Source organism: Strigops habroptila, chromosome 6, assembly GCF_004027225.2.
Source record: "Strigops habroptila isolate Jane chromosome 6, bStrHab1.2.pri, whole genome shotgun sequence".
Taxonomy (NCBI): domain Eukaryota; kingdom Metazoa; phylum Chordata; class Aves; order Psittaciformes; family Psittacidae; genus Strigops; species Strigops habroptila.
In genome coordinates, this window is record NC_044282.2 from 56,067,197 (window position 1) to 56,092,730 (window position 25,534).

Here is a 25,534-nt window from a genome sequence, read left to right on the forward strand (position 1 = left end):
AGTCTGAGCAACTTTGGGAACAAGGAAGTGTTACCTTGTGTAAGTTTGCAGCAGGTTTTGTGTTGTATTTCTTTGCGGAGTGAAAAGAGCTAGGTTAGGAGACTGGGAAACTCTAGGATATAAATTAAAGCTAATGTAGCAAGACCCAATTATTTTATAACGGGCCAGATTCCCCTCCTTTTAACATACGGCTCCTAATTGTTGCAAAAGCCTCCTGAGCTGATGCATGCACAGAATGAATTATATTGAGCCTGTTTACTTAAGCCAGAAGTGTCTCATTTCTAAATAATTTCTGAATCTAAACCTGTTCACGGTGGTTGTTTTGAGTTGTGTGCAGCAGGTAAATACACAGCACTTTGAATGTAAGAAGTCCCATAGAAGTTTTGTAAGTATGTACAGCTGCCTCAGTCACTTTAAAGTTACATTTCTGCTTCTTTTTTCCTGTGGATATGCGTGTGGATCAGAGAATGTAACAGATCTTATTTTACATTTAAGCAGGGTTGATTGATTTGCTGGGAAATGCCTAGTGAGGGTCACTTTGCTTTTGGGATATCAGTTCTAATTTTGTGTCTTAGTGCGAAGAACTAGCCTGGCATATTTTTTAGGGGTGAGTTTCAAAACTCTTGTAGCGGATAAGAGCTTCTGATTATAGTTTGCTGATGAAAAAGTGTCATTTGCAAGAGCTGAATCTCACCGGACTTGGGATTCAACACATTGCAACCCTGCTGCTCGCTGCCTGAGAGTGCCTGTGTGCCTTGCAAGAGATTTGTGTTAGAAAGGAGGAGCGTGTGGTGAAGGTGGGGGAGAGTATATACAGTAGCCTAGAGTCTTAATGTAAATTGAAGGGGGCTGGCTTGCTTGTGATTCAGTCTCCTTTAGGGGCAGATCAGTCCTGGGTACTGCCATTCAAGGCAGATCTGCCTCTGAATGGAAACGACTGAGGCATCCCCCTGTTTCTTTCTAGTGTTTTTTTATCTTTTTGGCAATGAGCTTTCTCTGTGTTCCTCCTTACAAACAAATCAGTGCAGAAGGGGTGAATGGAGTGGGTATGACAGGAGCTAAAGCTTCAATAGGGAAAATACTGGTCCTTCTGAAATATAGATAAAGTTTATCTATAATCTGTCTATCAGCCAGGCCAAATTGCTAAGCGTTAAAATGCGCAAGTGTCCCAGAGTAAGGATGCTTTGCATTGTGTGTGTACAACATAGCCAGAGCAGTGGAAGCAAATTGATAAACTTTGTGATGCTGGCAGCTGGGGGGGCAGATGCTGTCCTCTTAAAAAAAATAGGTAAGAAGGTTGCTGATAACAAAATCATGTTTTCTGCAACATCTGACTGTACTGTCACACTCTGGGAGAAGGGGATTGGCTTAAAACCCTTGTGTATGTGCATGGCGAGGCTGAACTCTGAAGCAGGGTCTGTAATCCCAACAGCACAACCTTCCTTAAGTTTCCATAACTATTGAAATCTTCTGCCAGATCCAAGCTATGTTTCCTGATAGCAGGCTTGGCAAATGTCCCCAGTCTAGTTGGGCTGACTGTACCTTGCAGGACAGGAAACATGGTTTGCTACAGGAAAAGGCTGCACCCAGTGTGTAGCAACTCGAATATGGTTTTGTAAGTTCAGGAGCTGGGTAGCCACAAGATGAAGGGGGTGGGAAAAGGTATGGCATTTCCCAAATGACACATTATGCTTCCCAATACATTTTGCAAAGATCCCATTTGTCTCTCTCCAACGCTCAAGGGCATGCACCATGTGCCTCTCTGAAAGAGCAGTGGTCCAGGTAACGCTTCTTACCTGAAGGAGCACCTTGTTTGTTACTGTTACCCCTGTATATGAACTGTCAGCTGGCATGATGAATAGGAGGGTAACCTTTTTGTTTGTTGTACAGCCTTTGACTGTAATGGTTTCTGGCCACTTACTTGCATACTTTTTCTGTACTTCAGGGTGTTCTGGATTCTTCTCTGGTGTGGCTGGAATTGAGCAGGTGAACATCTTTGGGATAGCCTTATAGCTTTACCATACACCATCCCACCTAGAGGTGGTGCATCCAAAACATAAATTGTCTGCATTCCAATGAGATGAAAGGATTTGTATTGGTTATTGCTGCTGAAGAATGCAGGGCTTGCTGTGATCCCCTAGAGGTTTCTGTAGCAGTTTCGTTGCTGCCTACATGCTGCAGGGAGATGAGACAGCTCGTTGGGATGTAAGGGCTTTTCCAGGTTGCAGATAGTGCTGTCTAGAGAAAGCAGCTGATGCTCTTTGGAGAAGAATGTTTGGGGGCTTTTTAAACTCAATCCTATAGACTTTTGTTTAGCAAAAAAGCTTCTCTGGCTTCTCAGCTTGCTTCGTCTTGGCACTACCAGGGAGGTGCTGCTGTCAGTAATAGGTCATGGCCTTTTCATGGTGGGCCAGGCAGAGCGCATTGATCCAGCCCTGGAAAGAAACAGCTTAGGAATGGCCAGCGAGCTCTAACCAGATCACAGGAAGCGCTGATCTGACTCCCACACTGCAGCTATGCAGTAGGACTGACTGAAAGACTTACCAAGAATTGCACACCTAGCCAGGTCCCACTGCTCCCAGTGCTCTCCCACTGGCTGGCTCTTCAGAGTATGTGTCTCCTGGCTGCAGGAAGATTTCTTTCTTACATAGGTCACAGCAAGTCACCCTGAGAAGCCTCCCAGAAGTGTGGTGAACTGAGTCGGTCATGGGGAAGCCCAGGTAGAGCTAGTGAGAATCTCTGTTGTCTCTGCTCCCAGGCCACTGAGCACATGGTCTCACACTGTGTCTCCATCCCTCCTGTTTGAACAGCTCAAATGCCACAACGTTAACATGATGAGTGTGTGTCCTGCTGGGGACTGGTGCAATCTGAGATGTAAGAATTAAAATTCCTTTTAAGTGAAGTATTTGAACTATGTGAAGGGTTTTGAAGTTGTTTTCTTTAATAGTTCTTTAAACATTGGTGTTTGCAGGGGGATGAGAGAGTAGGAAGGGGGTCCTTGGGGAAAGAGAGTGGAGTTATCAGGCACTTTGCAGCCACTTCTTAAGAAGGCCTGGACTTTTTCTCTGTGGCTGCTTGTAGTAGAGGCTCTTGATCTAATCTCATTCTGTGATCAGTTCTCGTGCTCAGGACTGTTTGAAGGCTTAGGACCTAGTGTCTTGATGTGTCACATACCCCTTATGTTCAAGGTGACGCTTGAAGACTGTGATGAGGTGTGGGGAAAGAGGTTGGTCTTTTGAATCTCTGTGCTTCAACTATAAACCCTTAATCCTAATCTCAGTCCCAGCAATGAACTCTCCAAAATCCTTGCTGGTTGATAAAAACTCACCTTTGTTTTAGCCCTTGTCTATTTGTGGTGGGAGTCCAAGACGAAGCAATATCCTTGCCCTGCCAGAGAAGCTATGCCATAGCTCCTCTGCGTAGGGCCTGGGAGGCAGTGTTCCACAGGCAGTGTGCAGAACTTGCCCTTTAGGAGGACTAGGTTAATGAAAATGGGGCCAAAATTAGTCTTTGGTACTATTTAAAATGCTTAATCAAAAGCTTAGTCACCAGCTATTGCTCATGTCCTGTGTGCTGTCTCTAGCTCAAGCATTGGGGTTCCTGTCTCTGAAGCTAAATCATGAAAACACATGTTGAATTCTGCTCTGCCAGCCAAGGTGACCATTTAATTTCCAGCTGCATACCTGCAGGTAATTAGGCTTATGTGGTTATGATGCCATGCTCCAATTCTCCTCAATAACTTTCCCATTCATTAGCTGATTTCAAGCATGTCAGACAGAAAGGTAGTGGCATTGGACTTATATGATTGCTGTGAGTTTCATGTTAATGGAGACACATCCCTTCACTACTGCTATGGTGCAGGAAAGGTTGTGCTATGAACTCCACTGTTCGTAAACATCAGAGAATCCACTGCAGGGACCTAGTGGATCTAAGCCAAAATCTTAGGGTTTTAGGCATGGAAAGAGCTTTGATGGAAGCTCCTGCCTTTTCTGACACAGAAGAACCCAGCTGCAGGACATAAAGCTGTAGGAATAACAGCTCCAGTTGTGCTGGTCCCCCTGGGCCTGCTTTAATATTTGTGTTCTTTGCACTGTATTTGGCACAAGCTGGATGTGAGCAGTGCTTTGCTTAAGGGAGCTGGTGCGGCATCGAGCCAGGTGAACACTGGTAATTCCCATTCACATCCTGCAGGTGAGCTCTGGGTAGCTTTTGGGACCTCTCCCTGAAGGCTCTATCTGTCTTGAAAGCATAAATATTTTTTTGTTTGTTTTGTTTTGCTGTTTTTTTCTGTCTTTTCCCCCAAAATGGCAGGTTTCAAGTGAAAGCTGCTTTTGCCACCTCCCTGCTAATTGGCTCAGCATGTTTGTTTGAGCTGATGAGGGCTGGAGTTGGGAGGGGAAAGGCACTTCTCCCTGATTGCATTTAATCAGTCCATAATAAAGGCAATTTGTTTGACAAGTCCATTCACCAAATTATCACCAAAATCTACATGCTAACAGCTTCTGAATGGCTAACAGCCCTGAATGGGTGGATGGTGTCAAGGGGGGTCCAAGATTTCCATGTGTTGAAAGCTGCAGCCTGTGAAAAGGGGATTTTCAAGAGAAAGGCAGATACAATTTCTTTTCCAGTGAGGTGGTGTAACTCAGTAATGAGGTTTGTGCTTTTGATCCCAAAGGCAAACAGACATGCTGTAGACTTCTTTTAAAGACTGGGCCAAACCCAGGCCACCTCCATACCTTCTCTTTGTGAAGGGGTCTGAGTGATGAGGTTGGGTGGACCTCAGGCTGCTGCTCGAAGAGGTCCTTGCCCCAGGCAATGTTTTCCTCCTCAGCTGGAGGTCATATCTGCCAACCCATCCATCACAGTTGTGTGGTGGGTTGAAGTTCGGCTTACTGAGGGAGGTCTGTGCTGGGGTAGAGAAGTTCTCTTTTGCAGAGGTGACAAAATCCAAAGCCTCATCAAAGCAAGTTAAAAAGCACTGTTGATCCCTTCTGGTAATGTTGTGGAGATGTGGCTGCATGGTGAGCTGTAGGGGATGGCTGGGTCTGGCTGCCGTGGCTGAGCAGTTCTAACAAAGGGGAGCTGCGCTGGCTTTGAGCCAGGTATGTCTATCTGTCAGTGGGAAGCAGTCTAAAGGCCTGAGAGAGCTAAGAGGTGTTGGAGGAGGAAATCAATGGGTGGGTGGTGTGTGTGTGTGTCTATTAAGACCATTCCGCTGTTGTTGAGTGAGGAGGAGAAGCAGGAGCAGCACAGAAGCTGGGGTTATTTTGGTGCTAGTTTGCCAGCAGGGATGCAGCTTTGTGGGCATCAAAACATCATATTAAACAAAGACATAATCATAGAATCACAGAATCCTAGGTTGGAAGGGACTTCTGAGGATCATCTGGTCCAGCCTTTCTTGGCAAAGCATGACCTAGACTAGATGTCTCAGTACTCTGCCCAGATTAATCTTAAAAGCATCCAGTGTTGGGGAGATTATTCCAATGGCTGATTGTTTTCATTGTGAAAAATTTTCCTCTTGTGTCCAATCGGGATCTCCCCAGGAGTAACTTGTACCCATTACCCCTCATCTTTTTTGCGACTCCTTGTAAAGAGGGAGATTCCATCTTTGTAGCGAGTGTCTGTGCACTCCTATCCTGAGGCCTGCTCCAGAAAACACCATGGATTTCCCAGCAGTTGTGATGATAATACTGTGAGGGAGAACTTGGCATTTCCTAACTCTTCAAATATTCAGCGTTTACTTTTACTGACAGCTGAGGGGACCAAACTGAGCTTCAGGAACAGAAACACATGTTTCCAATTCTGTTTGTTGTCCTCGGCTGTGACCAGAGGTGCTGCTGTTACTGCTTTGGAAAAACCAGCTGCAGGTCTGTATTTGTGGTGCCGGGGACAGGAGGCACTGTCAGGGATGGATGGATGGATGGATGGATGGATGGATGAGGGTTGCTCTGGGTGCCAGGATGCTTGTGAGGAGTCTGTGTGAAACCTCATGTAGGCAATGACTTCAACCTCAAGAGCCATATGTCTGCATCTGGCTCACACCATGTGGAAATGTACTGTTGTAGCATCAGAGCTGTCAGCAAGAGCCAAGAGACCTCAGGGATCGCAGCGTCTGTGTGACGATTGGCAATGTTGATATAGTATCTACTAATTGCCGTGGCCCAGAAACTGATCCATGGATGCAAACTTGTCAGTACCAGGAACACTTGATCTCCTTAGTATTATTAACAAACAAACCCCGAAAAACTCACTGTGGTAATTTTAATCACTTCAAAGTATCTCCGGTTATCAGTACCCACTAGATGCACACTGTATTTGAGGAATATGTCCTTGCAGCATTCTTCCTATGCCTACCTGTTTGTCTGTTCTCTTATGTCTGTGTGTTGTTAGGGATACAGATGCTGCAGATTTAACAAAAGCAACTATTTATGTCTTCAGGTAACAATTGGTCCCTGACTTAAGACTCTGTGAAAGCAGATTTTGTATAACACAAACAGTTTGGTCGATTGAAAAAAAAAAAGTATCCTTTCTCAACTTATATTTAGAAGCTAAAATAATAATTTAAGCTGGGGGGTGGGGGGGGCAGAGTAAGCTCAGTCTCTGCAGGGGGAGAAAAACTGTATTTGCGCTTGGCACTTTTGCTGATCCTTTTGTTGATGCTAATTTAAAGGTAGCCTGATCTCCCAAAGTGCTTGGTGTTCAGAACTGAGAATTGGACTATGCTGTGTTTAAGGTGGATGTGCAGTGGTGTAGGTGGCCACCATCAGGACTGATTACATGTCTTATTTACAGTTGGCTGCTTGTGCTTGGCGTGTTTGTGCATGCATAGATTGAACTTTCTGCGTTCTGTTCCAAGACGGCAATCCCAGTCCCTGTTGGGGACCATTTGCAGCAACCACCCCAGTGTTGGTTTTCTTTTTTGGTTGGTTGGTTGGTTTTTGTTGTTGGGTTTGTTTGGGTTTTTTTGTGCTCTTGTCGTTCCTTTTTATCCAGATACCCAAGACCTTCGTAGATTCAGTCTGTTTCTGTCTCTTGAAGGGTGTGTGGCTGCCTGCAGGAACCGACTCAATGTGCTGCTCAAAGCAGTTCAGAGCGTGTTTGGTGCAATACTACAAGGTTCCTGTGTTGTTGCCAGTGCTATACCTCACTGATCTAGTACTGCTGTTGTCTGGGATTTTTGTGCTCTTTCCAAGAGAGAGGCAAGGGCCAAATACTGCTCAGCTGCGAGGCAACTTTGCTGGCTTGCCAAGAGCTTTGCAGGATGTGCAGAAGCACATAAATTAATCCCAACTCATATTCTTGCTGATTAAATCTAATATAAAAGTAATAATTGTGAACATGTTTAAGAGAACTACTTGGGTTACCTATTATTATTACTTGTTTGTTTACCTAGCTGCTCCTTTTGCCTTAGTGAAGATGGCAAGTTGTATTTCTCTCAGTCTGGGTTTGGACTGATCCAAATATGCCTGGCTTAGCTCACTAACTAAGGATATGAGCTCATTTGTAGTAAATAAAGTATGCATGTTTGCTCTTTTTGGGATGCTTAATGCTTAGCTGCCTGGAACCTAGTGTGTGTCCTCTTATGTCAGAGAAACAATGATGGTTTGGCAGTTCTGAGTTGCACAGTAAAATATGTCTTGGCTGAGTCTCTTTGAATAGACTGTGTGCTCTTGAAACATGTTAGCAGATGCTGTGGTATCAGTGCTGATGGGTCTCCTGATGTTAAAGCTTGCTGGACAATAATCATTGTTGAATCCATCTGGATCCTTGCACGAAGGTGGAGCAGTGTGTGGGGCCTGCAGTTTGGTCAAACTCCCCGAGTGGTCAGGTTTCAGATGTGTATTTGAATTAACAGATGGATGTAGCATATTGCTGAAGAATTTGCAGTAGATGTTGTCCAAGCAATTTAATTGTGATGGGCAGGGGAGGTCACACCCACCTGCTGGCGAACTATCCCACATCCTTAACAACAGAGGAAGAAAGAGGTAAAAAAGATATTTCCATTTCCTTTTTTAAATGTTACATGAAGAGAAGGCAGCCTAGAGACCCAGAGTATGAGAACTTTCATCAGCCACTTACAATCAAAGAACTTCATTATGTGCTTTTGAGCCCCATCTTTTGACGTGGTGTGCGTACGTTAGTTGCCAGCAGAGATGCTTTTCATTCCTCCAGCAGCCCATAACAGCACCAGAATTGTCAGAGTGTGAGAGGGCTGCCTTCAGGTAAGTCATACTAAATCCTCATTAGACTATGTACCTGGTGGTGCTGCTTGTCAAAAAAGGGGCCATCCAGACCACCTACTCTGAGACCCCCTATGTGATTGTGTTATTTTATTTTCATCTGCTATCAGATGCCTGTGGTTCTGCTGCTCTGATATTATCAACATGTGTTGTTTTAGCCTCAAGGGTTTAAAATGGGCTTTCACTCCAACAAGCAAATATAAAAACAAACATAGCAGTGGGGGGATTTTCTGCTATTTTTTAACTCTGTGATTTTTTGTATCACACTGTGGGCTGCGAAGACTTGCATCCTGTGCCCAGGACCTGTGGGCTCCGCTGTGATCCTTTATTGCTTGCTCCTCGGCATGGTTATTAAGGTTGCTTTATGGCTGGTGCTATCCCTGGCATTCATTTCCCGTGTTTGCTGTATTTTGCAAAGGCTTTTGGCTCACACATTTTCCCTTAAACCTGTAATGGGCCAAGAATGTAAACACTTAATGCAATTAGACTAGTAGGTGGTAGACTTGAGCAGCTGTAGCTGAATTATGTTCAGTTTTGGGCCTCGGTCTTTGAAGAATCCCTTACCTCTGTTATCTGTGTGGAGCCTCTAAGCGCAGTGCTGCTGTGACCCTGGCAATGCCCATAAGATGCAATGGGACAAAAATCACACACTTTATTTTTGATGAAGTTAAGCTTTTGTGTCGAACATTAAAAGAATGGCATTAAGGTTGCAAACTGAACATTTGGAAGTTAAAAATGTTAAAATTAAGGTAGTAAAGTAAAATTAACTACTTGAATGCAGCCCTTTGGGTTTTTTACGTTATGCGTTACTCTTTAATGAGAATGGTTCACTGTGGCACTAGAGGCTTATTTACCCTGTGTTATTTAAACCCTATTCTGCTTGTTGTGAGTGTTCTACAACCAGAGATGTACTTAAACTTCTGGAAGGAGAGTCTGGAATGTTACCTGCATTGCATAGATGGGGATCCAAGGCAGAGAGATTAGCATCAGGAGCTCTAACTGCCCAGAGATTTCAGTATCTACCTTTTTCAGAGATTGCTCAGTATCTACCTTTTTCTCCAGAAGCAGCCCCTTACCCATTCTCTCGAACTGTGATAGGCAGGAAGAAATGTGTCGTACTTAACACATAGTTCCTTCTCCAGTACTGAAATGCATCTATGCAAATGGATAGCACAGATTAAAATGAACATTGCATTTTCAAAGTCACATGCACGTAACTAAGTGTGGTGGGATAACCCCTGCAGGCAGCAAAGTACCACACAGCCTTCCCTTGCTTGCCTTCCCTTTACTACCCTGGGTAGGACAGGGGAAGAGGAAAGGAAGAATAAAAGCAAGAAAAATCACGGGTCTAGGTAAAAATATTTTCATAAGTGAAGAAGTGGAAGAAAAAAGAAAGAAGACAAAATAAGTGATTCAAGGGCAACCGCTCACCACCTGCCACAGGTAGACTGATGCCCAGCCAGTTCCCAAGCAAAAGATGGCTGACTTACCTAAATCCAACTCCACTCTGTTTTATTGCTGAAAGTGATGTTGTATGTCATTGAATATCAATTTGGTTATTTGGGGTCATTTGCCTTGTTATGTCCCCTCCTAACTGCTTGTGCACCCCCCAATCATTTCACTAGGGGGTAGAGTGAGAAACGTACAAAGCGTTGATGCTGTGCAAACACTGTCCAACAATAGCTAAAATATTAATATGTTATCACTACTGTTTTGGTCACAGATCTAAAGCACAGCACTATACAAGTTGCTGCGAAGAGAATTAACTCCATCACAGCCAGATCCAGTGCACTAAGGAAAGGGCAACTTTACACCTCTATTTTATATGTAATACGAGCTGGAGATGGGTGTGATAGTAGGCTCAGGTACCATCTAAGCCATAAAGCGCAATCGTGAGAAGGGTCTGGTTTTGCATATGTTTTTTCTGTCTCAGAGCAGTCAAGCTTTGAGGGTTACTTTACTTGGGATACAAGTACTTAAAATTTTGTTACAAATTTGGGGTCAGTCCTTGAAATGTATTTCAAGAGAGCTTTAAAAATGATTTTTGAAGATATTCCCTCTCCAAATTTTTGTTTGTTTCTGTCCCTTCATAGGAGGGGGGAAAAAAAAAGTAAGCATGTCTATTCAAAGGCACAAATAAAAGATCCTCTGGTGCAAGTGATATCACTAAAAATAGAACCCCGGGATTTGCCCAGTTTAGTTTCTCTGTAGACTTTTATTGTGTGGTAACCCCTTGGAAACCGAGGGTGTTGATATGACTGTTTCAAAAGCACGTCCGTCTCTTCATGTATCTTTTGTACAGGGGCTGCTTCTGTTGTGTTAACACTGTTTGCTTCCTGGTTTATGTGCTCCTCTGAATTCCAGCTCAAAGAGGTTAAAGCTTTGTAAAAGTGAGTGGAGCAGGGAACTGGCTCCACAGTTGATGATGAAGCGCACACATCTGTGACCCACGCTGTGCTCACGTGTTAGTTTATTGTTAGCCTCACAATAAAGGATAGCACTGGTTTTTGTTCAGCTAAACAACTTTGATGGAATGAATTGTATAGGAAAAAGAATAGATGAAGCTTGGCTGTTATTTGCCAAAATGTTCTTTGTTTTAGCTGCATTGTGTGGGATGCAGAACTCCCAGAAGAGTTCTCTATAGCAGCCAAGGGGAGCTGATGGATTGGACAGGGAGGAAGAGACAGAGGTTCAGCAAGAAGGGGAGATAAAATTTTCTGATTCTTCCTGCCTTTTAGATTTGCTTGTCTTAAGGTAACAGCCCAGGCTTTCAGTTTGGCTATACTACAAGCGTAGAGGCTCCGCTATGCCAATAAGTTGCACTGTGAATGCAGTTGGTGCCATTTGGTTCAGAGTTAGTATGCACAAACAGTAGTTAGAACACTTTGGCAATGGTATAGCCAGTGGCTAGTGTGTAAAGGTCTATCAGCAGCTGCTGGAAGCTGACTGCTTGGTGTTAGACAATCCTTTTTTCTTGCTGGATAGATGAAAATTACTTTTTCTTTATCTCTCTTTTCTTTAACATTGTCCATATAATTGGAGGGCAGGGTTCAAGTTCAAACTGATAAGATTATTTTGCTTCCCTAAGCCGCATGACAATTGTCCTCTTGGCAAATTAAGCCATGGACCTCCTTTTGCTGTAATGGGAACCAATCTCATTAGAAACAGAGCTGGATTAGTGAAGAGTCCAACCTACCGTACAGATACGCATTCTGACCCCAGCAGGGTGAAGTGCCTTTTGTTCACTCCAGCCTCCTCTGCATTTTCCCATCGCTCAGACATCTGTGTGGTGGAACTGGTGGTGATTATTTCTGCTTAAGAAAAGCCTGCTGGGGGATGAAAAGGAAGTTGATTGGCCAGTGTGGTATCACAATGTGAATGCTAAAGTGTCTTTTAAACATTTCCCTTGATTTAAGTCATTGGAGTACAAGACTGATCAAGATGCCTCTTGCAGGGTATTGGCAGCTAAGGGTGAATCTTCACTGGTTTGACCTGCGGGACAGAAGATGATCCTTTTCTATCTCTCAGCATTACTCTCTTCTACAGTTCTGAAAATTTGGACCTATTCACACCAATCTCTCCAACATCTGGACACAGGAAGCTCCTTTTTGGGGCTTTTCACCTGAAAAAATTCTTCACTATGACGATGGTGAGGTAGTGGCACAGGTTGTGGCTGCCCCATCCCTGGCAGTGTTCAAGGTCAGGTTGGACGGGGCTTGGAGCAACCTGGTCTAGTGGAAGGTGTCCCTGCCCATGGCAGGGGGTTGAAACTAGGTAATCTTTAAAAGTCCCATCCAACCCAAACCATTCTGTGATTCTATGATCTGTGTTGGTTCTGTCTGTCCTTCTTGGTGATAGTTATTAGCTCTTGATGGGTTGTGCAGGGACTGTCCAAGCAGCTTTATCAAGCAGTCGGGACTGAGAGCCTTGAGCTGGCTCTGTGCACATGGGCGCCAGCAAGGGAGCAGCATGGCTGTGCTGGCAGCAGGCTGTTGGGGAGATATTGTGGCATCAGGAGCAGAGATGAGCTGGGGGGGTGCTGCTTCTGGAGGTGGTCATGTGTATGCCCTTGTGGGCCCTAGTTCGGTGCTGGTGTTGTACATGCTGCCGTTGTCTGTTGTTTGATTTCTTCACTTTGCATCCTTACATTTTGCTTTTGGCATCCTTTTGTCCCCTCTCTGCCCTTCTCTGTATTTGCAATTTTTCGTCTTTCTGAGATCCCCCAGCTCTGGAGATTAGAGGCACAGCCCTGGCTGATTCCAGCTGCTCCCGTGAAGTAGAGCCACACTAAGGATATTGAGTGGTGAATCCCACTACTTCCTGGGTTAAGACCCATTTTCTGATCCTTAAGGAAATACTTGTGCCCTTGTATCTCCCCTGTGTCTTCCTTCTCTGACTGATCTTAGAGGTATTGCCTGGAACTTTGACTCCTAGCTGGAAGTTCGTGCTTGAAGCAATCTGGCAGGGAAGGCAGGCTGTGGACAGTGTTTGAGAGTGACACCAAGGAAAGAATGAGCCTGGCCAGTTATTGTAGTGATTTGTTGCTATTGATTAGCCTGGAGGCTATTGCTTAAGTGGCGAGGAGTCCTGACTTGGTGAGTAACTCAGCAAGCAGTGGGGCTATTCACATGAGGGAGAGCTGGCTTCTCTATCCCCACCCCAATGGATATGAAGCATTTTGGTTTCTTAATAAATGGTATTAGCAAGAAGAAGGGTTAACCAGGGTAATTGACGCTGCTAAGCTATGGTCTCTCTGTCACCAGCCAGGATACAAATAGCCAACGAAACAGATCTGTTTTCTGTTCTTGTTACATTTCTGGATATATTTTAAGGTTTCTCAGAAAGACCAGAACAATGAAACACCCTTTGACAATAGCAATCTCCTTTCTTCGTGGCACAGCCTGAGCAAGCATTCAGACCCTTTCCTTCTGGGATTGCTCATTTCCTTTTTTTTTTCTCCTGAAAGAAAAACAATACTCTCCCGAAAGCACAACTTCTGCAGTGCCAGCCTCTGTCGCTCTATCAGGCAGGCATTGGATGGGATATTGTCTTCTGTTTTCACCCTCTCAGCTGCAACTCTGGGAAAACAAATAATAGCAACAAAACCTCTTTTTTCATATGTTGCTCTAGTGGTGTCAAAAATAGGAACTGCTGCCCACCCTGAATTTCTCTGTGCTTTTTCAAAGGCTTCCATCCTTTATGTGCATGGAGGAGAATAAAGCACATGGGAAATAAATAGCATTCAGTGAAATGGAATATTGTCAGGCAAATTGGAGCCACAATTCTTGGGTCTCCTGAAGTCTGAGGCTTTAGCCCCAAGCCTTGTTCAAGTGTGAGGGGAGACTGTCACAGACCTCCTGTGTGTCCCTGCCTACTTAGCGCTGAACCCACTGCGAGAGCCTGTGCTCTGTGGGATTCGGCCTCTGTTTTCCTGCCTGTCCCTTCTGATTACATGTTTCCTGATTGTCTCTGTGTGTCTTTTTTTGATTCCTTGCTGGTTTATGTGTGAAGGCCAGATCCCATAGTTACCTGGATTGTGGTGACTTCTAAATAGTTTTGGGGCTGGGAAGTTGAAGGGTATGTGTACTGCCCCATTAATAATGCCGCCTCTCTGAAGGCTTTCTGATACAGAAAGTTCTCCCAAAGCAGATAAATAACTCTGAGCAGATGGTTAGATTATAGATAGTCCTGTCTATCTGCTGCTTTCAATTATATGTTTTTACTGAAGCCTGTCTGTGACTAGTTAGAAGTTACTTCTGGAAAGGATACCTTTATTTGCACTTCTGCAGTCCAAACCTGCATTTTGAGTAGGCTCAAAAGTAGCATACAGAGGGTTTACCAATGTCTGTGAAGTTTGCTGGCAAACACTTTTGATGAGACACTGCTCAGCAAGTTGCTAGCCTGTAAGACCTGTGGTGGCTGCCTGCCTATACCATGCAGCAGACATGCAGTAAAGAAAGGGCACAACTCTAGCTGGTGGGTGCATGTTCTTTGCCAGCTCAGCCTGGCGATGGCAGGCTTTGTTACTACCTTCTCCATGCCCCATCCCTGGCAGTGTTCAAGGCCAGGTTGGATGGGGCTTTGAGCAACCCGGTCTAGTGGAAGGTGTTCCTGCCTGTGGCAGGGGGTTGGAACTGGATGAGCTTTAGAAGCCCCTTCCAATCCACAGAATCTTATGATTCCATGATTATAAGAGATTTCAGAATTTAAACTTAGACCTGTCCCTTTGTGCAAAAATCCTCTGCTGGTTGAAAACTACTTTTCTGCTGTGGGGTTAGGGAGGGCTACAGGATGCTGTTAGTACCTGAGTGAGATACTACCCTAGTGTCCATGCCTGTTGGATGTGGAATTGCCTTTAAAGCCCCCCTCAGCCTTGTCAGCACTGGAGGATTAGTACAAAGCTGCATTTCACTGTCTGCTGTCCAGAGCAGCCCAAGCTAGAAAATGCTGGATGGGGACGGAGGCTAGCTAGATGCTTGATCCTTTGTTTCAGGGCCTTTCTGGTCCATTTTGTAGCATAGCTTTTTGGAGGAGATCAGAGCTGCCTGCATCCCAGCTGTATGTCATTGGCTTAGTGGACACACTGATGGATGTGCAGCAAGATCATGCATTTCCCTGAACACTTGGCTTGGTGGTGGTGGGGCAGGAATGAGGTCAACACCGTTTTCTGCTCTCAAAGGCTATCAAGGGGCAATAACTTTTCATTTAGGGCTTTTTCCATTGGTGACAATGACCCTGATTTGCATTGTAGAGAAGCTGTTATCTAAATGGTGTCTGGCTCATGTACTAACAGAGCTCAGCTGTGCTCCAGCCCCTGTGAGATGTGAAAGGAGGGTAAGAAGTTTTCTTAGATATTTAGGCATGTGGAAGGCACACTTATCACAGAAATGTGGTGAGGAGAGGTAGGGAAATGTCCATCTGATGGTGTATTCAAACAGAGATTGAGCATGCAGGAAATTGGTGGAAAAAGGTGGAAATTACTCTCCCAGGCTATTCTCTGTCTTAATCTTGCCAGGCCATTTAAAGGGAGCATCCAGCCCTTCTGATGCCCAGGCACGAGCAAAGCTTGTTGTATTTTGATGAAGGGCTATTTTATTCTCAATCTGATGCTTGTTCATGCTAGTGCTTCAGTGATAAATCGTTATTGGTGTTTCTAATGAAGCTTTTAGGACTGCTCTGGAAACTTTAAAACCTCTAGTGGTAAGATAAGGCTGCAAGTTGAACACCTTGGAGGCTTTGTGTGTGCTTCCAAGGCAAGACAACCCAGGTGCTTTTTGTTTGTGGTGTAACTCTATGTTTTCCAGCTTTACTTGAAAGTTGTAATGTTTCCCCCCTCTTCTTCCTCTAATCCTGAATTTCCAGCAGCTCTCTATCTAACATGTTCAAGCACGCTCAATAAATCTATCAAGAGTAATTTGCAGTTATATAGCATTGACCATTCATGGCTGTAGAGGCATTCTGCTGTAGAGAGTAACAGTATCTTGCAGATGACGAAACTATAGGTATAGATTGTATATTCAGCAGTGGGATTCAGTTTTCCTTAAGTGTTCCATAGACACTTTCATCTGACCTAAGCTGTTTCTTTGAACTTCTAGGGAATGCATCATCTAACTTGCATTACAGCTACATCTAGATATCACGAGCGTCCTATGGTTGCTGGTTCCTCTCCATTCGCCCAAAGAAGGTCCAGACAGCTAGCTTAGACTAGATGGATCCTGCTCAAAACCACTTAAGTGGAGAACAATAAAGCTAGCAACCTGCTTTCTAGTCCATCTCCTGTGCCTTTTTTAGTTCTTGGCACTTTGCTGATATGCAATGGATATAAGGTGATTCTGTAACTCCATCTTTCTGACCTTTTAGGACATTTTTGCAGGAAACTCCCTATTAGGGTGGAGAGGTATGAAATTGGAATGTCACCCTCTGTTAGTGTCCTTACAAGTAATGTCTGTCAGGTGGGTTGCTAGCCTTGCAGTTGCTCCCTTACCATGAGGAGTGCTGGGTAATACTCCTTGTAGTGCTCTGATAGAGCTAAAGGAGCCTAAGGAGCGTGGAGACCGGTGCCAGTGGTTTGATCACTGATGCCAGTGCGTTTGTTTTTATTTTCTATTTCTCGCTTTGCAGCCTGAGGACATTCATTAATTGTTTTGGTGTATGTGCCATCTCCTACTTTTAGAATGACTGTGCCTGTTCCATCAGCTGAATGACATTCATTCACTCTGAAACAACCTGGGGATTTGTTTTCTTAGGGTTGTAAAACAGACTAGGTATAAATGCTGCAATTAGGAGGTGATGGGCTCATCTCATTAGTCAGTGGGAGGAAACACAGGGGTCAGTGGGTTGGATAATGAAATCTGAAGATGAATTTTGATGTGCCAGATGGCCTCGCATAGTGGTTCCACTAATCTGTGAGGAAGGAGAACCAATAGTAGCTTTGAAGAGCAAAAGCTGTAGCAAGAGGCAGCATGTGATTTCTCTGAGCTAAAATCCTGGTTTTGTGATGTCTCAGTTGAGTGCAGGCCTGTGGGATTCATCCAGGCCAGGTGTTTTTTTGGCCTTTTGGCCTGTTTTGGGCAGTATGAGACAGGCCTCCAGCAAAAGTTAATAAGGCACTGGCAGAATATTGCTGTGCTTTTATGATCAGTGGCTCAGCAGGAGGAAATAATCCTGACATCTCATTCTTCTGGAAGAGGCTGATAATTTAACTATCTGAGTTCTGTAGGGAAGGTTGTGTTTATATTGCTCCCTTATCCACAAATATGTAAGGCTTAAGATTTAGAAATCCTGATTATTTGTTTTTTGGGAAGAGATTGGAGGCTCTTTCAGCATAATGCTTTGTTTGGGTTCAGCTCTTCATTTTCTGTGATCAGTGCTCTCATTCCTGCTGAAGTAGGCTAGAAATAGAGGTTTGGGGGCTGAAAAATAGAGGGGGAAAATATCCAGTTTTCAAGAGTGAGTCTTGAGATAGAAACACCTCAGTTTTGGCTTGGCCCAGCCTGAGATACTGTCACCGGATTTTGCTTTCACAGAGAACCCACAGCCTCCTTTCATTTCCATTCATTTTTAGTGTGCTCAGCACCAGCATACACTGCATCAGCACACACTGAGGTGCTTTCCATCCTGCAGGGTTGTGGCCCAAGAGATACCCCAAAGGTAAGTGGGATGAAGTTGGATATGGCCCTTCTTCTTTCCCACTTTGCTCCATGCTCAACACAAACACTTATTCCTTTCCTGTCTCACCTACCCACACCAACATTTTCCCAGGAAACAAACGATGAACAGCGTTTGCCAAGCTTTGCTGCGTTGCCTAAAACAAGAGCTGAGGAAATCCAGCTGCACACTCTGGCCACCTTACCTTGCAGCACTCCGGCGCTATTTTCTTTTAAAGAGCAGGCAAAAGCTTGTCCTGGGCTCTGGGCCATTGCAGCAGCTCTTCTGATGAGAGCCTAAGCTTGGAACCGTCTTATAAAAGCTCTTAGTCTTTAAAGCCGTGTCCAGAAGAGTAGCCAGGCTTCATCTGGCTGTGAAATAATGAAAAGTGTATTTATGATAAGAAGTCTTATTGAAAAATGTACTTGTGACTGGGCCGCAGCCAGTCAGCAAGTGGATCTCCTGTCAGAAGGGAATGGAGGAACTTTTTCAGAGTAGTTTAGTGTGTTTGTTAATTTGGAAGCTTAATGGGATGGATCTTCAGTGAGCATACAGTAACATAGATCTGACAGCAGCGATGCTGCAGTGGTAGTAATCTGTATACAACCTTAGAGGAGCTCAGGTTAAACACAGCTGGACCAGTCTCCTAGGATCCTTTACCATCTCCACAGAGTAACACAGGCTCTAGTTTCTTAGCCCCCATCTTAAGTCCTATTTACATTACCATGTGTTAAACCCAACGCTTTTTACCCATAAATGCCTTGCACACTGCAGCACTTATAACAATAAAAACCAGTATGGCTGAGCCACTTCCAACCTACTGTCTTCCTTAGAGCACACCATGTACTGGAAGTAGAATTTAGTATGGAAAACGTTAATCTGGCAAGTGGCCGCTTCCTGCTCCTGCAAAGGGTCTTGGTTCTGCCGCTGTAAGGGGACCCAGCTGCCAGGCAGCCCAGTGAGCAGAGACACTGCAGTGGCAGGGCAAGTCCCAGAGGACACGCAGCTGCAGGGGAGGCTGTTATAAATCACAGTGGCCCCAACTGTCAGGCAGGGCAGAGGAGAGATTGATGGGGTGGGAGCTGCAGCAAGGAGAGTTCAAGCATCACCCTGACCCACAAGAAGGGAAAATAGCCCCAACCCTCAGGAAGGTTTGATTGAAGCCTGCTGTTTTCCCGAAGGGGAAAGGTCAGACTCTGCTTTGTTGGGCACCCTCAAACAAAAAACCCCCATGTTTATACAGGACCCACCCCCGTACCTTATGAGGTGGAGGGTAAATGGGCTTGGAGACATTCAGTGCCCTTCTCTCTGGTAGCATTTGTGTCAATGAACAGTGGAAATTCAGACTGGGCTGGTAGTAAAAGTGTGTAAGCAAGTGGGCAGGTTAAAACCCCACATAAACATTAACTACAGTTAGCCTCCATAAGTGGTCCATTGGTGGTCCAGCGATGATGCTGTTTAGCACCTTGGTTCCCCTGCAGAAGGCATGGATTATGTTGGAGCGTGGTGGTTGTTGCCAAACTGCCTGAAGCAGTGCACTGCTCTGTGATGTATCCCTGGTCCCTGGCAGCCTGAGCAGGGTGCTGCCAGCACCTGCCCAGAGGAGGGTTTCCATGCTTCATTGCCAGCAATATGCCACAGGTACCCCAATGACCTGGCATAAGATTGTGCTGGCCCTGATGGTTTAGCTGGAAGTGATATATAGCTATACTGTGTATCCGAGGACCTGCAGCCGGGAGGACAGTCATTTAGAGGTGTCTTGAATTCCCAGTGGTGGAGGTCTCTGCCAGAAAAATTGACCTTCTCTGCTCCCAGGCATCCTCTTTCCTGAGTCTTCCCAACATGTAGACAAGGAATATCTTCTGGCCACTTGAACTATTATTGTCACCTGCTCCCTGTCTCAGTCTTTCAGAGGGACTCTTGGTCCCAAGTAATGTGGTGGGTAGTTGTCCAAATGTCATATGATACAAACACAAAACCCTCTGTCACTTGTATATACATGCCAGAAACATGGATATTGAGAATCAGATATGACTTCCATGTCCTGTCCTGCATCTGGTTTGTACTCATATTATAAATAAAGCTGTTGAAATGAGGGGAGTTGCCCTAGGCAAAGGCACCTCTTCAACTAGCCAAAGGAAGAACTGGCAGTTCTGGAGTTAATTTGTGTGTGGATTGCATGTTTCCATCAAAGGAGAGGAGGCATGAAAACAGGTTCAACCATCTGATTTTCGTGTGCCACCATATGTCTGTCGGTGCTCTCCCAGCTGCTTTCCAACCTCTCCCCTCCCTTTCTGCCCTTACATAGAGGAGAAGCTGAACCAAGTACAGCTCAGCCAAGCATGGGCAATCTGGCATTTCTGCTCTGGTCCTGCAGAGCTTTTATCTGTTTGAAAGTTACCGGTAGAGAATACATTGATTAATGGCCCAGTAAATTAATTGGCAGCCTCTGTAGGTTGTTTTGCAGCGGATGGCTGCAGAGAGCTGTTGGAGTGGAAAAACATAACGAAGTGCCAGCTTACAGGGCTGTGACGGTGCCCGCTCTATGGCAGGCGTTTTCCGAACAGGAAGGGAAACAAAGGCATTTCACTGAGGAATGTTGCAGGCAGAGACTGACTCACAGGCAGGGTGGGGGAAAGAAATTTTAAAAAGCCCCAAACCAGGGGGGAAAAAACCAAATGCGTAGTTCAAACACAAAATTGGCACTCTTCAGATAATGGAGTCTTTGCCACAGGACTGTAGCTCAAAACTGACTTTGATTTGATTTTACAGAGTTTGATTATATGATGTTTTGTGTGTTGAAGATCAAATTCTGCCCACATCTGAGGATGTGAAGTTCTCTCTCTGCACTTTCTTTCCAAGGCAGCATAGACTTAACTAAAGAGGGAAGTACAACTGTATCTCTGCCAGGTGCTGCTCTCCAGGGTCACTTTCTCATCAGTAAGCAGAGCAGCAACTGGGAAATATGACCCTAAAGTACTCCTTCTGTGTGCCAAACAAACTGCTGATATTAAATATCAAAAGCAAAGTTTCTGTTGTCCTGTAGCAAATTGAGATTCTGGTCTGTGTGGGGAGCGAAAGGTGCCATCAGGAAAGAAAAATGAGACTAGTTGATACATATGAAATAAGAGAGATTACAACATTTTAAAATGTCATGAAGAGCATTCTCTCATCTGCTTGATGCATTCATTTAGCTCTTTTCTGTGAGTCCTGTTATTTTGTTTCTTCATTTTTGTAAAAGAAGCTATCAAGGCTTATTTGAGTTGTCTAGATATTACAGCTAGTAAAGCAAAATGCCTTGCTCTGCCCTGGTTTGAGGTAGTTACTTGTATGAAAAGCCTGCTTTGCAATGATCTTTCCTTACCTGGCAGACTGGAATTAGGTCCTTCCACATTCAGTATTGTTATGGTTCCCTTAATGGGCAACAAGGAGGGAGATGCAGGTCCAGAATTCAGTTCCTTCAAATGGTCTTTGACACACTGTGACTTAAGTAGGACCTGAACAAAGTAGGATCTTAGCTCCTGCTCATAGTCCAGGCTTCTTGGTTGATTTTTGGTGGAACGGGAGGATTTCAAGCAGAACTCAAGCTAAATATTGTATTGAATCTAGGTCTAAGCCCATGTTGCTGAAAGTTGATGGATGGTTTGCCTTTGGAATAACTAATGGTGCAAAACTTTGCTCTGGGAGTCTTATCTCACCAAAAAGGAGATCTGGCTTTAGGGCTTCTGCAATGAAAAATGCTACAGCATCTTAGTGGGAAAACGTGTACAGGATTTGTGGAAGGGACCATAGCAGAGAGCAGATTTCTACCTGTTGCCAGGCACTGTGGCTTTTTCCCCACCACTTGGCTTGCTGTCACTCTTCCTACCATGGGAGAAGGCCTGTGTGTGGGGATGTGAGAATAATCTGACCAAAACAAAATAGAGCAGTTTGGAGGTGAGAGCTAGAGATAGTGGGGCAAATGTCTGCTGGTTTGGTGGGTGCTACAGGTTCTTCAAAGAGTAATGAAAGACCAGGAGTATTTTACCTGAAAAAACTCATAGTGCAATCCAGAGGGACCTTGACAGGCTGAAGAGGTGGGCCTGTGTGAACCTCATGGCGTTCAATAAGGCCAAGTGGAAGATCCTGTGTCTGGGTTGGGACAATACCAAGCACAAATACAGGCTGGGTGAAGACTGGATTGAGAGCAGCCCTTAGGAGAAGGACTTGGGGGTGCTGGTCGATGGGAAACTCAACATGAGCTGATAATGGATGCTCGCATCCCAGAAAGCCAACTGTATGCTGGGTTGCATCAAAAGGAGTGTGGCAGCAGGTCGAGGGAGGTGATTCTCCCCCTCTGCTCCACTCTCATGAGACCCCACCTGCAGTACTGTGTTCAACTCTGGGGCCCCCAGCACAAGAGGGATGTGGAGCTGTTGAAGTGAGTCCAGAGGAGGCCACAAAGATGCTCGGAGGGCTGGAGCACCTCTACTATGGAGACAGGCTGAGAGAGCTGGGTTTGTTCAGTCTGGGGAACAGAAGGCTCTGGGGAGATCTTAGAGCAGCTTCCAGTGACTAAAGGGGCTGACAAGAAACCTGGAAAGGGACCTTTTACAAGGGCATGGGGGGATAAGATAAGGGACAATGGTTTTAAACTGAAAGAGGGTAGGATTTAGACTAGACATAAGGAAGTTCTTTCCCATGAGGGTGGTGAGGCTCTGGCACAGGTTGCCCAGAGAAGCTGTGGCTGCCCCATCCCTGGCAGTGTTCAAGGCCACGTTGGACAGGGCTTGGAGCAACCTGGTCTAGTGGAAGGTGTCCCTGCCCGTGGCCGGGGGTTGGAACTAGATGAGCTTTAAGACCCCTTCCAATCTTCATTCTGCACACATCATACACCCAAGGTGGTTGATCAATAGGATTCATTATAGAAAAATAATGTTAACTTTACTGTTTTGTTTTGTCTTATTAGCCAGACGCCACTGACCTGCTGCCAGACTATTTGTTTGTCTGTCTGACCCCAAGTGGCTTTGACTGGACGAGTGGGGTTGTATCTGCTCAGAGATGATGTGCATTGTCAGTACTGGTTGTGTGCTCAGCATTGGCAGGTCTGATAAAACCTGCCTTCTCTCCCCCTAGGGAAGAAGAGGAGCACCTTAGTGCCTACCCCAACCAATTTTTCCTTGCAGAGTCATGCCTCACATCAGTTTATGTGAAGACAGACTTGCAGCCCTTGTGTTTTGCCTTGTCTTTGTATAATGAGACACCAAAGTATTGCTTGTCTTGGCCAAACAACAGAAATTGGCTGTGATGAATTGCACTTGTGCCTCGTTCTGATCGGTTTAAGGTGCCTGTTTCAAGTGGCCAGGAAGAAAGACGAGTGTTTACATTTTCTTTAAATGGCTGGTGCAGGCTCTTTGCCCCTAAATAGTCCAGATTAGCGCATAGCCAAGCGTTCTGGCATAGGGCCACAGGGACAGATTATTCACTGTGCTTTGAAAGGGTGTTGGGTTTCTAGATCTAACCTTTTGAGTGGATAAATGGGAGGATTAGCTGCTAAGGAAGCAATTATCCACTCTCTATAATTAATATCTCCTTATTTTCTGGTGTTACTTGACCTGGAACCAGAACCTGTTGGTGTTGCCAGTTTTGTGTAATTACCACCTTTAAAATGAGGGCTAGAGTCTCAGACCTTTCAAAGTCAGCACAGTGGAAGTGGGGAGTAAGAACGCAATGGTGAAGTTATTGAATCAAGCTCCAGTGTCCAAAACAATGAAGATTAGGATGATTAAAGAGTGTAGTTTTGTCCCAGAGGTAACTCTCTACCCTTTAATGCCACTGTGTCTTTTGACAGGAAGATTAAATATGCTCGCTATTCTTCTTAAACAAAGCCTGCCCTGTCAATAAGGCAAACAGGTGCCTAATGCTCCTGCACATGCCTTTTTAAAGGTTGTCTTTCCCATCAATTCTGCTGTGTTTTCAGCTGTCACAGTTTAAAATGCCATCTTGATCAGGTGCAGCTAGAGATTGGCATTCTGCACCATCATTTCCCATTTACAAACCCATGCAGATGTAGCCAGATGTTGATAGCATCTGACAGTTCTAGGTGGAGGATATATTCTTCTTACTCTACTTTTAAAAGTCATCCTGTATTCCTTCTTTATCTCTCTGTCTTTTTTAAGGTATTTATAGTATCCACTGCCATTGTAAAGGAGACTGAGATTCAAAAAATATTTAATGATTCCCTGAAATATCCAATTTTGGTTGGTATCTGGATTATTTTTTTTTTTTAAAGGACTATAATTTTAAGAAGAACAGAGCAGTAGCTCAGCCATATCAAACTGGATTCCCCTCTTTGAAAGCATTTCTAGTTAAACTTTCACACACAAAAATCACTTTTGGAACGAAAAGCCGAAGGCGTATAAACTTTTAAAACACGTAGATATGAAGTTAAATATTAACTTCTTTTTAAACTTTTAACAGGATTAAGTGGAGCTTTTAAAATGTACTTGTAAGTTGGAGATTTATTGCAGACTCTTATTTGATGCCATTGTTGAAGTAGCACCATAGGTGGAAGTTAGTTATTTTTCCCCTGTGCTGTATTTTGAGGTAAAGGGAAATCAGAGTTAATAAATTAAGGACAATTAAACCTTTTATAGGATACATATTTTAGAATATGCTATCTGAATCCTAGGGGTTATCAAGAGGATTGCCAGCTGAGTGAAGAGTCACTGGGGAAATGCTGCTGGGTTTCAGAGAATGGTGAGGTTTGAGTCGGTAAGGTGGGATTTTGTACAGCACGTAGGTAAATGGGGGAATCCCATAACTACATAGTGAGATTATGCATCGCAACCCAGCTGTGGGATTATCTCCCTGCCTACCGCACACTGAAAGCAAAAACAAACAAAAAGGGTTAAGCATTTATAGTGCTGAACAGCAGCACTTTACTCAGAGGAGACCTCCTAAGTTGTCTCCTGGGGACCACATCTAAGGAAGAGCTAATCTATCAAGTGGTCTTCTGCTGAGTGCTAACTCCAGTAAAACAGCACCAAATCATCTGTTTACCAGGCACTGAGTGAATAGAAATTTTCATTGTCGTCAAAAATAAAGCAGAAATTTGGTATTTGTGAACTAAGATCTTTCTCCAAGTGAGCATGAGAGGCTGAATTCCTGGAGAATATACCTTCCGTGTTTACTGCAGATCCTAGAAAATGTTTTTTTGACAGGAGAGGGTCTTGGCTGCTACTAATACTGTGGAGTCATTCTCAGAGTAGTGGGTTCTCCCTGCCTCAGGAGGGATATGTGGGCTTGTTTGTCTGAGCTCAGTGGGAGACTGATAGAATTAGCCTGACTTAACCCTGTGCAGTGCGAGAACCTGACGACTGTCGTATTACCTTTAAGGCAAATTGAACTTGGAGACAAACATTGGCAGTGCAGATTCAGAAGAAGAAAAATGTGGGGAATGTGAAAGCTGGACATCCTGTATGCCCTTGCAGATTAGCGTGGTGCTGCCTTTTATTAAATCCAGGAGGTCACTCTGTGCTATTCTAAAAGTTATTTGTCTTGGTTTTCAGAATACACAGCGACCAGCCTGCAGGGAAACTTCAATTAATTCTCTGTTCTCTTCAGTTAAACATACTAGTTTAATTCAATAGAATAGTACAAGTCATCTTCAGTTAATGGATCACCACCAAGTGACAGCAGCAATAGTTTAAAGTAGTCATCATTTCTTAGTTGCTGTGTAGAACTTGCATGTCCTGGGCCAACTTGTTTTTCTTTTTATATCAGGACAACTGCAGGAGCTGCATCTGCCTTGACATGTTCAGGTTGGGAGCATGCTGATTTTTCTGTCTCAGGTGACATTGCGTATAAGTATCTTTGTAGGTTGTCTTGGCCAGAGAACTTTTCCTTTGGGAAAGCAAAACTTTGCCTTTGGACATTTCCAGTGATAAGAGTTGGTACTTGGTCTCTCAAAGTTACCAGCAAAGCTGAAGTGAGCTCCCTTGGTGCCTGCATCATTTCTGCTGGTGGTGACTGGCCAAACCTCAAAACTCTTGTGCTCATCTCTTTTTCTCTCAGCCCCAGAAGAAGGACTTTTTGGTTTCTTTTGATGTTCTCAGCTTTTACTTGTCTCAGAGAGAACTCTGCAGTCTCTCTCCCTCCGAACATGA

The 25,534-nt window shown here is 44.5% G+C and overlaps 1 protein-coding gene across 1 annotated transcript in view; it reads left to right on the forward strand.

The window, feature by feature from the left end:
• EVA1A (eva-1 homolog A, regulator of programmed cell death) overlaps positions 1 to 25,534 on the forward strand; it is a 208,311-nt gene that overhangs the window by 354 nt on the left and 182,423 nt on the right. The window lies entirely within an intron of this gene.